Raw genomic sequence first — 14,659 nt, 5'->3', positions numbered from 1 at the left:
GCTCCTGTGCTCAAGCAATCCTGCCTTAGCCTCCCAAAATGCTGGGATTACAGGTGTGAGCCACTATGCCTGGCCAAGATTGGGCATATCTTCACACACTTGCCAACCATTCTAATTTCCCTCCTGTGATTTCTGACTTTATTCTTTGCCCACTTTTCCATTGGATTTCTGACCTTTTCCTAGTTGATCCACAGGAGTTTCTTGAGCATTCCAGATATTAATGTTGTATAGCTTTAGACATTGCAAATCTCTTCTCTATGGAGGAAGTCTGCTTGGAGGGGGTTGGAGCTCACTATCAGGGAATTAATATAATTCATTTGCTGAGATCTAGCCTCTCCTGCTAAATCTCTTGAGTCCTAGTCACCCTCCCTAACCAAGAACAATTAAACTATTCCCCATTTTTCTAATCCATTTATTAAAATAGTAAATTTGGGGCTAGGTGTGGTGGCTCACACCTGTAATCCCAGCACTTTGGGAGGCTGAGGTGCGTGGATCACCTGAGGTCAGGAATTCGAGATCAGCCTGGCCAACATGGTGAAACCCTGACTCTACTAAAAGTACAAAAACTAGCCGGGCATGGTGGCAATTGGTGTGGTGTGCACCAGTAATCTCAGCTACTCACCAGGCTTGAGGCAGGAGAATCCCTTGAATCCAGGAGGCGGAGGTTGCAGTGAGCTGAAATGGCGCCACTGCACTCCAGCCTAGGTGACAGAACCAGACTTAGTCTAAAAAATAAAATAAAATAAAATAAAATAAAATAAAAGTAGTTAGTTTGGGTTTCGATGTCTAGGTTGTCCTCCAAAATATACATCTTGATTGCTGTATTACTCAGGATAGTGATGGTTTGTGGGAGGAGAAAGGGTTGTGATTTGAACAGAGCACACAGAAGATTTTCTGGGGAGGCTGGAAAAAAATTATTTTTCATTTTTTTCTTTTTTGATACAGGGTCTCATTCTGGTTGCCCAGGCTGGAGTGAAGTAGCACAATCTCAGCTCACTGCAGCCTCGACCTCCTGAGCTCAGGTGATTCTCCTACCTCAGCCTCTTAAGTAGCTGAGACTACAGGTGCACACTACCACAACTGGCTAGTTTTTTGTATTTTTAGTAGAGATGGGGTTTTACCATGTTGCCCAGGCTGGTCTCAAACTCCTGGGCTCAAGCGATCCACCTGCCTTGGCCTCCCAAAGTGCTGGGATTACAGGCATAAGCCACCATGCCTGGCTTTATTTCTTAATCTGGGTGGTTTTACCTTATAATAATAAATTAAGCTATACATTTGATTTGCATGGTTTTCTTTTCTATGCCCTGTTTTACAATAAAATATTAAAATATATGTCCTTCAGTTACCTTTCATTTTCCACTACTCTTTAATTTGCAAGACTAAAATTCATTTTTCAAAACAATCTAGTTTCTCCCTGAGTGGAAATAAACCTGATTGCCAGACATAGACTGCTCCGGAAATGGGCTTTTTCAATTACTACAAATCAGATATTCCTCTTTTTTTTTTTTTTTTGAGATGGAGTTTCGCTCTTGTTACCCAGGCTGGAGTGCAATGGCGCCATCTCAGCTCACCGCAACCTCCGCCTCCTGGGTTCAGGCAATTCTCCTGCCTCAGCCTCCTGAGTAGCTGGGATTACAGGCACACGCCACCGTGCCCAGCTAATTTTTTGTATTTTTAGTAGAGACGGGGTTTCACCATGTTGACCAGGATGGTCTCGATCTCTTGACCTCGTGATCCACCCGCCTCGGCCTCCCAAAGTGCTGGGATTACAGGCGTGAGCCACTGCGCCCAGACCAGATATTTCTCTTTATGGTCCACTGATAAAACTGACCACCCTCTGGTGGCTGAATCCACAGCCATGGCAAGGGTCTGTGCAGTCAACCTGCCAGGGCAATGCTGGGCCTGAGAGTGGAGGTGGGTGGGACTCAGGAACCTCTGAATCTAGCTCGTCAGCCTAAGGGCTTAGCTTGGCCATGGTTCCCTATTAATAGGCTCTGGGTCACATATAAAACAAGAGAAAGATGACAAAATCTAGAGAGGTTACGGCCACTAGTGACCTAAGGACTCAAAACTTCACACACAAATATGAAGAACCATATATAAAGAAATGGCCATGGATGGGTATGGTGGCTCAAGCCTAAAATCCCAGCACTTTGGGAACCTGAGGTGGGCAGATCACTTGAGCCCAGGAGTTCAAGACCAGGCCTGGGCAACATGGCGAAACCCCATCTCTGGTAAAAACATCATATATTAGCCAGGCGTGGTGACACACACCTGTAATCCCAGCTATTCGGGAGGCTGAGGTGGGAGGATCCCCTGAGCCCAAGAGGCGGAGGTTGCAGTGAGCCAAGATGGCGCCACTGCACTCTAGACTGGGCGACAGAGGAAGACCCTGTCTCAAAAAAGAATTTTTTAAAAAAGTGGTCATATACAAAGAAGCTGCTCTTTCCACAGTTGAAAGTTTCCATTTGCAATATTGGATGAGAATGGGTGAAGGGGCGCCAGCAAGCTGTGGTGGCATAAACTGCTTGACTCACAGTGACTAAAATCTCTGTCTATTTGAAGTGAGCCTTTGCCAGACCCAAAAGGCTCTATTTTCCCAATAACCTGATACCAGCTTTGGTCAAGGCACTAGCCATGGCAGCTGCACTAAGCCATGGGCTCCCATAAGCTATTTTTATCTCAAATACTCACTAGGACCCACTGCGTCACCAGTATGCTCAGGGGAAGGTTTGGGGCCCTGAATCCTACCTTCCACCTGACAGGGATAAAGACCACGAGGAAGGCGAGGGAGCATTTTTATTAAATGGTTGATTGAGGCTCCTGCATGCCCTCAGAACAAGGTTTTTCAGTAAATGCGGGTCAGAGAACTTGACTTTGGCCAGGAGGTCTCAGCAAGAAATCCTGCTCCCTCTTTCTAAATCTGAGAGTTCATGACCCAACCAGCTGCACGGAGGAGGATGGCTGCCCTGCTCAGAGAGGCCAGGGAAGCAGAAGAGAAGAAATGGGGTCATGAATTCCCACCCAACAATCTGACATTTCCCTCCCTGGGCTCAGCCCTCTTGACCTCATACCTGGGTTTGCCCCCTTCCTCAGCAGCACTTTCAGAATAATCCCTTAGCCCCCAGCGTGGCATAAACAACCACGAGGTAAACAGAGCTTGTCTTCTTTGAGTCCCCTCCACCCCAACGTCCTCGTGCTGCCCACCAGGACACCCCACACAGTCCCTTCTTCCCCAGCCTGAGCTCGGGGCATCGCCCCATCTCAGGTCGCTTTTCACCGCCAGCCCAGCAGGGGCCGCCAGAGCGATGCAGATGAAGCCAGAGCCACCGGGGCTGCAGCAGCAAGGCTCCCACGGGCCGCGCCTGGTCTTTGACGCTTGTTCTAAGTGCCCAGCAGGGACAGGCCCTCTCAGGCTTCGGCTTGGGGCTCTCCTTACTCTTCTCAAAGGTGAAGACTGAGCCAGACTCTTTTCCGTTTTATTTTTAATTTATTTTTATTTTGTATTTTTTGTAGAGATGAAGTCTCACTTTTTTGCCCAGGCTGGTCTCGAACTCCTGGGCTCAAGCACTCTTCCCGCCTTAGCCTCCCAAAGTGCTGGGATTACAGGTGTGACTCATCGCACCCGGTCCCTGTTTTATTATTTATTTATTATTTAGAGAGGGAGTCTCTGTCACCCAAGTTGCAGTAGCGCGATCTTGGCTCCTAGGTTCAAGTGAGTCTCCTGCCTTAGTCTCCCAAGTAGTTGGGATTACAGGCACGTGCCACCATTCCCAGCTAATTTTTTTTGTATTTTTAGTAGAGACAAGGTTTAACTGTGTTGGCCAGGCTGGTCTCAAACTCCTGACCTCAGGTGATCTGCCCGCCTTGGCCTCCCAAAGTGTTGGGATTATAGGTGTGAGCGACTGTGCCTGGCCCGTTTTATTTTTTAAAATGTTTACTACTTCCCTTTTAAAGCTCCAGATATATAAATATAGATATAAATAGAGATATAGAATTTTAGTGCCAAAACAAAGTTACTGAAAGTGTGGTATATCTCAAATGTTTACACTTAGCAAGTCAAAGCTGTGACCCCCACCCCCAAATAAAAAATAAGTGAATAAAAGAAAGCCAGTCATGGTCGCTCCTGCCTGTAATCCCAGCACTTAGGGAGGCTGAAGCAGGAGGATCACTTGAGCTCAGGAGTTCGTGACCAACCTGGGCAACAAAATGAGACACCATCTCCACAAAAAATACAAAAATGAGCTGGGTGTGGTGGTCCATGCCTGTAGTCTCAGCTACTTGGAAGGCTGAGGATCACTTGAACCCAGCAGGTCCAGGCTGCAGTGAGTGGTGATGCCCCACTACACTCCAACCTGGGTGACAAAGCCAGACCCTATCTCAAAAAAAAAAAATACCCAAAGCTGTAACGCCCCACCTCCAAAACAAACACACACACACACACACACACACACACACACGACAAAAAGAGTCAAACTGTGTAAAACTGTGTAAGATATTTGAAGATATTTATTCTGAGCCCAATATGGGTGACAATAGCTTGTGACATAGCCCTCAGGAGACCCTGAGAACATGTGCCCAAGGTGGTTGCAGCATGGGGCACAGTTTGGTTTTATATGTTTTAGGGAGACATGAGACATCGATCAACACATTTAAGATAGATCCGGAAAGGCGGGACAACGCAAAATGGGGAATGGGAGTATAGAGGGCTTCAAGGTTATATGTAGATTAAAAAATTTTCTGGGCCGGGCACAGTGCCTGATACCTGTAATCCCAGCACTCTGGGAGGCTGAGGGGGGCAGCTCACCTGAGGTCAGGAGTTTGAGACCAGCCTGGCCAACATGGTGAAACCCTTCTCTAATAAAAAATACAAAAATTAGCTGGGTGGAGTGGCAGGCACCTATAATCTCAGCTACTCAGGAGGCTGAAGCAGGAGAATCACCTGAAGCTGGGAGGCAGAGGTTGCAGTGAGCCGAGATTTTGCCCTGCACTGAAGCCCGCATTCAAGACTCTGTCTCAACAACAAAAAAAATTCTCACTGTCAATGGTTAAAAGAATTATCAATAGAAAGCAATATCTAGGTTATGATAAGGGTTATAGAGACCAAAGTTTTATCATGCAGATGAAGCCTCCAGGTAGCAGGCTAGACTGTAAAAGATTTTTTTATCAGACTTAAGGTCTATGTTGATGTTAATGCTGGTCAACTTTTTCCTGAATTCCAAAAGGCAGGAAGGCATTATGAGGCTGGTGTGATCACTTTCCCTCATGGCCTGAACCAGTTGTTCGGGTTGACTTTGGAGTGCCCTGGCAGAGAAGAGGGAGTCTATTCAGATGGTGAGGGGAGCCTTAGATTTTTATCTTTGGTTTACAACACACACACACACACACACACACACACACACACACACACACACACAGAGTCCCGTAAACACATATGTGTATATATATGTATATAATGCAACATAACAGGGCAATTCACAAGCCATATGAAGATAATATGAATTTACAGCACACCATATGCTAGTAATGGGAGCAAGTTTAGGATGCATGTCTTCTGCTGATTCCGTGGAGCGAGGCTCAGTGTAGCTCTGTGACAGGTGCATGACCCCACACATTTAAGGTCTGTATCTGAGGCCCTCCATAATCTGAGGCCTTAGCCAAATGGCAGTCCTGGTCCACTGCCTACTCTCCAACCCCACCCTCATGGTCCAGGCCACCAAGAAATATTATACTCAATGAAGAGTGGAGAAGAAGGTGGGGAGTCTAAAGTCACTGGGCCTCTTCCTCCAGTTCCCAACTTGCCACCGCAGCGGAGAAAGGCTCTCAGCTAGCCTGGGGAACACGGCTGGACAGTGAGGAGGAAGCTTCTCTGTTCCTGGGCTGCTCTCTGTATCAGCTTCTACCCCAAAAGTCTCTACCTTGGTCCGTTATCCCCTCTCCTTAGGCCCCAGAGCCCCAGAGCCTTTTCCTGTGTTTGTGTTGTTTTTGTCAGAGCAGGAAGTCTTCCTGGAAATCCACCAGAAATTCAACATTCTCCTCCCTCCCCAGGGGACCCTGGCCTTAGGCGTGCACCCCACCCCACCTCAGCTCTGGCTGAGGCACAAGGCCAGAAACACAGGAAGCCATCTTCCCAGGAACCTGCCCTGCCCTGGCGCTCTGCGTCAGCCCTGGGCCTGCCTCCCCACACAGTAACACTAAGAGCAGCAACTCCTTACTGTGAAGACAGCAATAAAGGAGAAAAAGCTCATCATTTCTTTTTTATTTATTTATTTATTTTTATTTTTATTTTTATTTTTTTAAGATGGGGTTTCGCCCTGATGGCCAGGCTGGTCTTGAACTCCTGACCTCAGGTGATCCACCCACCTCGGCCTCCCAAAGTGCTAGGATTACAGGCCTGAGCCACCGCGCCCGGCCAAAGCTCGTCATTTCTAAAGAAAATGAGAAAAATGCAGAAGTACTCACAGAAGAAAACCACCATAACCCAAATGTCCACCATGCCGCTCTTCTTAGTGTCCCTTTCTCACCAGGAGCTGACGCCTGAACCATGACTGTCCAGCCACATCTGCACATATGCGCAGGCACTCCAGCCTGTCCTCCTTGTTTGGTTGTCAGAATCCTCACCTCATCTAGTCAGTGTGGGAGACGATAAGGCTAAATGAGAATGACCAACTGTGTTCACTCCCCTGTGTTATAGACTAATCTCAGGATATCCTGGGAGTCCATGAAATAACTGTCCTGCTAGAAGCTCCTGGAAGAGGGAGTTCTGAGGTCACCTATGTTGGAAACACCATCTACACGGACCCATCCTGTATCCACCGGGTTGAAGTCCAAAAAGTGCTACAAACTAAGTTTTTAAAAATAACAGGCCAGGTACAGTGGTTCACGCCTGGAATCCCAGCACTTTGGGAGGCCGAGGCCAGTGGATCACTTGAGGTCAGAGGTTTGAGACCAGCCTAACCAACATGGTGAAACTCTGTGTCTACTAAAAATACAAAAATTAGCCAGGCATGGTGGCAGGCACCTGTAATCCCAATTACTCAGGAGGCTGAGGCAGAATTGCTTGAACCCAGGGGGCGAAGTTTGCAGTAAGCCAAGATCACGCTACTGCACTCCAGCCTGGGTGACAGAGCAGGACTCCATCTCAAAAAAAAAAAAAAAAAAAAAAAACAACTTAGGGGTAAAATCTGACCTAAATTGATGTTGCGGCTTTTCAGATTTTTTACTTACCCTTCACACTTACTGCTTAGTGTGAAGATCCGTATGTTTTTCTGCAGAAGTATGTGTTTGATTACAGGGCCTTCCAGCTCTGCTAGATGCAGTGGAATAAATAACATAGTCATCATTTCCCTTATTGAAACCTGAAATATTCTGAAATCCAAATACATCTGGTTCCAAGGGTTTTGAGTACTGGATTATAAGATGTATGGACTTTTAATCTGTTCAAAGCATATTAAGCCTTGTTGTAGACAAGAAACTAACCTCACATAGCATTGTCCAAATTTATTTGGCTACAAACCCCTTCGTTCCACTTACTACCTATTAATATATAACAGAATTCCCACGTGGACCCTTGGGAAACATGGAATGTTTCAAAGAATTTAACTCTCTAACAGTGAGTTTTCAGATGTAGGGAAAGAGTAGATCTTCCAGAGCGCTCTTAGATCCCAGGCCCTAAGACTGGGTAAGATTAAAAGCTGATAGAGGGATGACTGAGGCAAAACTTTGATGGTTTACATGGGCCTGAGACAGGGTCATGACCTGCTGGAAAACCTAATTAAGACAGACACATATGTCAAACTAGAGAATCAAATCAGAAAGTCAAACAAAAATCAGAAGGGAATCAGTTAAAAGTTGAGCCAAAGATCAGAAACTAGAAGATCTTCAGGACTTAAAGCACTCAGGAATCTACGTCCCAACAGCAATGAATCTCTGAGAGTAAGCCAACGTTTGCCTCCTCCTGTGAGCTTTTATAAGCTTCCTGGAAAGATCTGCGCCCATTCTGTAGGTTTCAGGTAGAAAGACAAGCGAGAGCTCCTGGTTGGTGTGTTAAATCTGTGGAGAGGCAGCTGGGACCCACTTAATGTCCTCTCTTGATGCAAGCAAAGGTATTATATTCAGGCACAATATTGAGGGAATTGTGAGAAGAGCAGATTCAGGCAACGAGCATTTGGATCTATTCTTTGGATCTCTGGTTTCTCAGCTGCTAGTGTTACAATTATTTGAAATCATGCATTGACCAAACATATTGGGCTTGGGTCCCATGTCTCAGCATGATCAGAGCTGGGTGCCCTGGCCTGTCAGAATATGCTGGTGAGGAGTTGGCCATCTTGGCTGGTACTGCTTAACAGTCCTGGACCTGAGAGGTGGCAGGAAACCCTTCAGAATTAGCTCTGGGTAACTCTAGGGTAATTCATTAGCAGTTTCCTCTAAGTTCTTAAGGCTGGTGCTTGGAAGCAGCAGGAACAGGTCAGAAAAGGATGTGCTGTGTCCATGTCAGGCTTTGCTGGAGCCGACTCCTGTCTCTTGCTGCTGTAAGTACAGTATTTACCAGGCCTTTAAAAAATGTCTCTTCCTGGCTGGTGTGGTAGCTCATACCTGTAATCCCAGCATTTTGGGAGGCCCAGGAGAGTAGATCACTTGAGCCTAGGAGTTTGAGACCAGCCTGGGCAACATAGTGAGACCCTGTCTCTATCAAAAATATAAAAATTAATCAGGCATGGTGGTGCACACCTGTGGTCATAGCTACTCAAGAGGCTGACATGGGAGGATCACTTGAGCCCAGGAGATTGAGGCTGCAGTGAGCTATGATTGCACCACTGCACTCCAGCCTGGGTAACAAACAGGCAAGACTCCATCTCAAAAAAAAAAAAAGAAAAAAAAAGAAAGAAGTCCAGTCCAAAATTCTCACACTCACCCCTTAACTACCTCTCTTGTGCTTGCCCTCTACAACTTATTCCCTAGGATTTCTCAGCTATGACACTGTGGATATTTTGAGCATCTTACATTGTAGGATGTTAGTTACTTATGAGATGCCAGTAGCATTTTCCCAGTTGTTACAATCAAAAATGTTTCCAGACACTTTCAAATGTCTCCTGAGGGCAAAATCACCACCTTCATTGACAACAACCACTGCTCTATCTGAATGGGGAGGTCACATGGCAGACAGTGCATGTCTGGGTGAGATCCCTGCTCTCCCTGGGCTAGCTGTGTCCCTAGACATCTATATTATTCCATTTATGACTCTGTAAGATTTTTGGCTTAATTAAACCCCTTTGAGCCTCAGTTTCCTCACTTACAAAACATTAAATAGAAAAAATTTATAGTAAAAAAAAATCTCAGGCACTTTTTGGGAGGTATTTTTTTCTTTTTTGAGATGGAGTTTTGCTCTTGTTGCCCAGGCTGAAGTGCAATGGCACGATCTCAGCTCACTGCAAACTCTGCCTCCCAGGTTCAAGCAATTCTCCTGCCTCAGCCTCCTAAGTAGCTGAGATTACAGGCGTGCACCACCATGCCAGGCTAATTTTGTGGAGATGAGTTTTCTCCATGTTGGTCAGGCTGGTCTCGAACTCCCAACCTCAGGTGATCCACCCACCTCAGCCTCCCAAAGTGCTAGGATTATAAGTGTAAGCCACTGCACCCAGCCCTACTTTTTGGGAGTATTAAATGAGCTAATGCATAAAAAAGATTACAGTGCTTGGCACAACAGAGCATTCCAATACGAGTTGATTATTAATCCCTGTCCCACAGGGCTCCATACCTGTTCAAGGTGACCACTAACCGACCTTACACTAGCTTATAAAATACTCCATGATCCGACCTTACCTCTGTGGCTTCATTTTCCACACGCCCTCTCCAAACTTGACTGCTTGCAGTTCCAAGGAAGCAGTCAAGTTGATATGGCTCCGGCAGTCTCTGCATATGTTGTGCTATTCCCTCTGCCTGGAACTCTCTTCCCCTCCAACTAACTCCTGCACGCCCTCCAGGTCTCAGCTTGGACATCACTGGGTCCAGAAAGGTTTTGTCTCCCCAGGTCTGGACAGAGGAGCAATTCCCTTTGCAATTCCCTGGTGTCTGCACTTCTCATCATCACACTTCTGACACTGCATGGTCATTGCCTAGCTGTCTGTCTGAATTGCTCTCTCGACTGGGATCACTGTGAGGCAAGGGATGCTGTTTTGTGGACCCTGAGTCTCCAGAATCCAGCACAGTGCCTGACATCATCCTATAGGGATTCCATAATTCTTGTGCAGTTAATGACTAACTGTACAAAGTGCTTAGCATTAATGTGGAAAAAGGACTCTCTTTTTCTCTTCCTTCCCAGGTAACCATGTATTATTCTTTCCATTTGAGTAGGTAGTACTTGCAAATGGAACACAATTGAAAAGTGATCAGGCCAGGCGTGGTGGCTCATGCCTGTAATCCCAGCATTTTGGGAGGCCAAAGCAGGTGGATCAACTGAGGTCAGGAGTTCGAGACCAGCCTGACCAACATGGTGAAACCCCATCTCTACTAAAAATACAAAAATTAGCTGGGTTTGGTGGCAGGCACCTATAATCCCAGCTACTCAGGAGGTTGAGGCAGGAGAATGACTTGAACCTGGGAGAAGGAGGTTCCAGTGAGCTGAGATTGTGCCATTGTACTCCAGCCTGGGCGACAGAGCAAAACTCCATCTCAAAAAAACAAAAAAAGTGATCAAAGGATATGTGGAAAAGAATAGTAGCAATTTTACTTCCTGGAGGTCACTTCATTTCTGGTTCTTCCACAACCTTCCAGAGAGAGTCCAACTGTGCATTTTATTTTTATTTCTATTTACTTATTTGAGACGGAGTATTATTCTGTTACCTAGGCTGGAGTGCAGTGGCGCGATCTCAGCTCACTGCAACCTCCACCTCTTAATTTCAAGTGATTCTCATGCCTCAGCATCACGAGTAGCTGGGATTACAGGTGCGCCACCACACCTGGCTAATTTTTGTGTTTTTAGTAGAGACGGGGATTTTGCTAGGCTGGCCAGCGGGGGGTTGGCCAGGCTGGTCTCTAACTCCTGGCCTCAAGGGATCCACCGCCTTGGCCTCCCAGAATGCTAGGATTACAGGTGTGAGCTACCAGGCCCAGCCCCAACTGTGCATTTTAAATGGAGCTTTTGTGATCTATTGGCTGGACTCTCCTAAGCACTACCCTACTATTAGGTCTCCAGTCTGAGCAATCAGCAAAAGTCCTCCCTATTGCCCAAACACTACCTTCCCTAGTTTAAAAAAAAAAAAAAAAATTCACTGGGGCAAGAAATAAACTCTCAACTCTCCTTAAAGGGCAGCAGGATAAGAAGTGACAGGTGACAGAAGTGAAGGCAAGGCGGATGTCTGGTAGATCCCAGCATGCCCACCCTCAAGTATCCTAGACTGTCTACACACACACACACACACACACACACACACACACACACACAGAGAGAGAGAGAGAGAGAGAGAGTAAAAGCAGAAGCTATGGGAAGAAGAATGTTCTAGGGGACACCCCATGGAGCACTGTCACCTGTAAAGCTCCCCTTCCCCCTTCACTACCTTGAGAAATCAAAGGGGAGCATCTGGCCCAGCTACGGGCTTCCTGCTCCCTCCCCAGTGAGGGAAAGAGAACTTCAATGCTTAGTCATTTCCCATCGGGTTGGGCTTTACCTGGGAGTCTGAGTCAACCTGCAGGTGTTGGGGAGGGAGAGGTGCTGCCCAGCATGACACATCTGCCTGCTCAGGAAGGAGGTTAGCCACTGGGGGTAAGGCATTCCAGGGACCCCTCTAAGTCTGACCCTGGAGCTAAGAACCCCTGCTGCTCTGTGAAGGGTTTTGCAGTCCCAGGCCAGAACCAAGGCCTCAGAGGTGAGAATCAAAAGCTCAGGGTTCTTGTCTAACACCTCTTCCTTTCACCTCTTGCTTTCCCTTCCACAGCCTGCAGGCACCCAGCCATCCTGGGCTGCCTCTCCCAGCATCTCAGTTGGCAAAACCACAACCCTCCTGACAGGACTTGGATAAAGTCCCCACGGCTCCAGACACAATAACAACAATGTCATTTCCCTTCTCCCCTCTAGTTGAGAAGAAAATCCCAGACCTGAGGAGCACCCATAAGAGTCTCATCCCAAGGCAGCTTCAGGGGCTGCCCAAACCTTTCAGCCACCCCAAGGGCTTCTTGGAGCTGACCAGCCCAACCCCAGGAGGCTGGACTCTAGACAGGAGATCTCTATCTGACTTACTTTTTTTTAAGACAGGGTCTCTCTCTGTCGCCCAGGCTGAAGTGGTGCAGTGGCACAATCTCGGCTCACTGCAACCTCCGCCTCCTGTTTCAAGCGATTCTCCTTCCTCAGCCTCCCAAGTAGCTGGGACTACCGGCACCCACCACTACGCCAAGCAACTTTTTGTATTTTTAGTACAGAAGGGGTTTCACCATGTTGGCCAGGCTGATCTCAAATTCCTGACCTCAGATGATCTGCCCACCTCGGCCACCCAAAGTGCTGGGATTACAGGCATGAGCCACCTAGCCTTGTAGCTTTAAATTTAATTGACAGAAAAATAAAAATATATATATATATCATATTTTGATAATGCATATATTGTGGAATGATTATATCAGCCTAATCAGCATACTATTATCTCAAATATTTATTATTTCTTTGTGGTGACAATGTTTAAAATCTTCTGTTTTAGCTATTTTGAAATATACAACACCTTCTTATAAACTCTAGTCACTGTGTTATGTGTAGAATATGAGAGCTTTTCTTCCTAACTGTAACTTTGACCTGTTGACTGTCTCCCCTTTACCCTTCCACCCCTCCTGCTTGACTGTCATTGTCCCTCCAGCCACTGTTTCCACTCTCATTAGTTAAGCCATGCTAACTGTGGCAGGCTAAATAATATCCTCCCAAAGACGTCCACATCCTAATCCCTGGGGCTAATGATGCTGCTCCTTTACATGGCAAAGATGACTTTGTAGATGTGATTAAGATTTTTTTTTTTTTTTAGACAGAGTTTCTCTCTGTCACCCAGGCTGGACTGTAGTGGCATGATCTTGGCTCACTGCAACCTCCACCTCCCAGGTTCATGCAATTCTCCTGCCTCAGCCTCCAGATTAGCTGGGACTACAGACATGTGCCACCACACCCAGCTAATTTTTTTTGTATTTTTAGTAGAGATGAAGTTTCACCTTATTGTCCAGGCTGGTCTCAAACTCCTGACCTCAGGCCCACCTTGGCCTCCCAAAGTACTGGGATTACAGGCTTAAGCCCCCACACCTGGCCTAAATTAAGGATCTTGAGATGGGAAGATTATCCTGAGTGACCCAATGCAGTCCTTAGGGTCCTTCTAAGAGGGAAACAAAAGGGTCAGAGTGAGTGAAGCGGATGTCATGATGGAAGCAGAGGTCAGAGTGATGTGGGGTCACGAGCTAAGAAATGCAGCCAAGAAAAGGCAGGGAAATGGTTTCTTCCCTATAGCCTTCGGAAGGAACCCAGCCTTGCTGACCCATTTTGTATTTCTGACTCTGAGAATTGTAAAACAATACATATGTTGTTTTTAGCCATTAAGTTTGTTACAGTAGCAGCAGGAAATTAATACATTAACCTCTTTCTTTTTTTTTCTTTTTTTTACTTTGTTCTTCCCAGCAAATATATTCCATCATATACATTAACCTCTTTCTATAGTGAGCTTTACACCACCAAGCCAGCCTGCTCACTTTCCCACCTGAGACCCCTTCCACCTTCCCAATCAATCCTCCTGGCTTTCCAATATGGAAATCATAATTAGCCTTGCCCTCAGGCTTCCACCAAATTGTTCCCTTGGCATTCCTTCACCTTCTCCTGTTTCCTGACCTTTCTTAGATCTGCATCTCCCTTTAACCTGATAGGTTTTTTCGGTCTTTGTATTTTGTTTTGAGACAGAGTCTTGCTCTGTCACCCAGGCTGTAGTGCAGTGATGCGATTTCAGCTTACTACAACCTCCACCTCCCATGTTCAAGTGACTCTCGTGCCTAAACCTCCCGAGTAGCTACAGGTGTGCACCACCATACCCAGCTTATTTTTGCATTTTTAGTAGAGGTGGGGTTTTACCATGTTGGCCAGACTGGTCTCAAACTCCTGAACTCAAGTGATCTGCCTGCCTCAGCCTCCCAAAGTGCTAGGATTACAGGTGTGAACCACCATGCCCAGCCTAACCTGGTAAGTTTTTGTTTTGTTTTTGTTTTTTTAAGAGGCCAGGCTGAAGTGCAATGGTGTGGTCATAGCTCACTGCAACTTTGACCTCCTGGCCTCAAGCACTCCTCCTGCCTCAGCCTCCCAAGTAGCTGGGACTACTGGCTACACCACCATGGTCAGCTAATTTTTAAAACAATTTTATCTCGTAGAAATGGGGGTCTCATTCTGTTGCCCAGTCTGGTCTCGACCTCCTGGGCTCAGGTGATCCTCCCACCTCAGCTTCCCAAAGCCCAGGGATTGCAGGCATGAGCCCCACATCCATCCAAACCTGATAGTTTTTAGCTCTACCCATTAAAATAATCCAGTGTGAGACATTTAAAAAACATCGAGGCCCCAGCCCAGACCAATTAAGTCAGCCTCTGGAGGTGAAGCTCAGGTTATCACATAGTTTTATAAAGCTCCCCAGGTGATTCTAATGTGCATCCAGCATTG

Source organism: Aotus nancymaae, unplaced genomic scaffold (genome assembly GCF_030222135.1).
Source record: "Aotus nancymaae isolate 86718 unplaced genomic scaffold, 86718_ANA_hifiasm-v0.15.2.pri h1tg000010l, whole genome shotgun sequence".
NCBI classification, from domain to species: Eukaryota; Metazoa; Chordata; class Mammalia; order Primates; family Aotidae; genus Aotus; species Aotus nancymaae.
The sequence above is the reverse complement of the archived record's forward strand: the minus strand, read 5'-3'. Positions refer to the sequence as shown.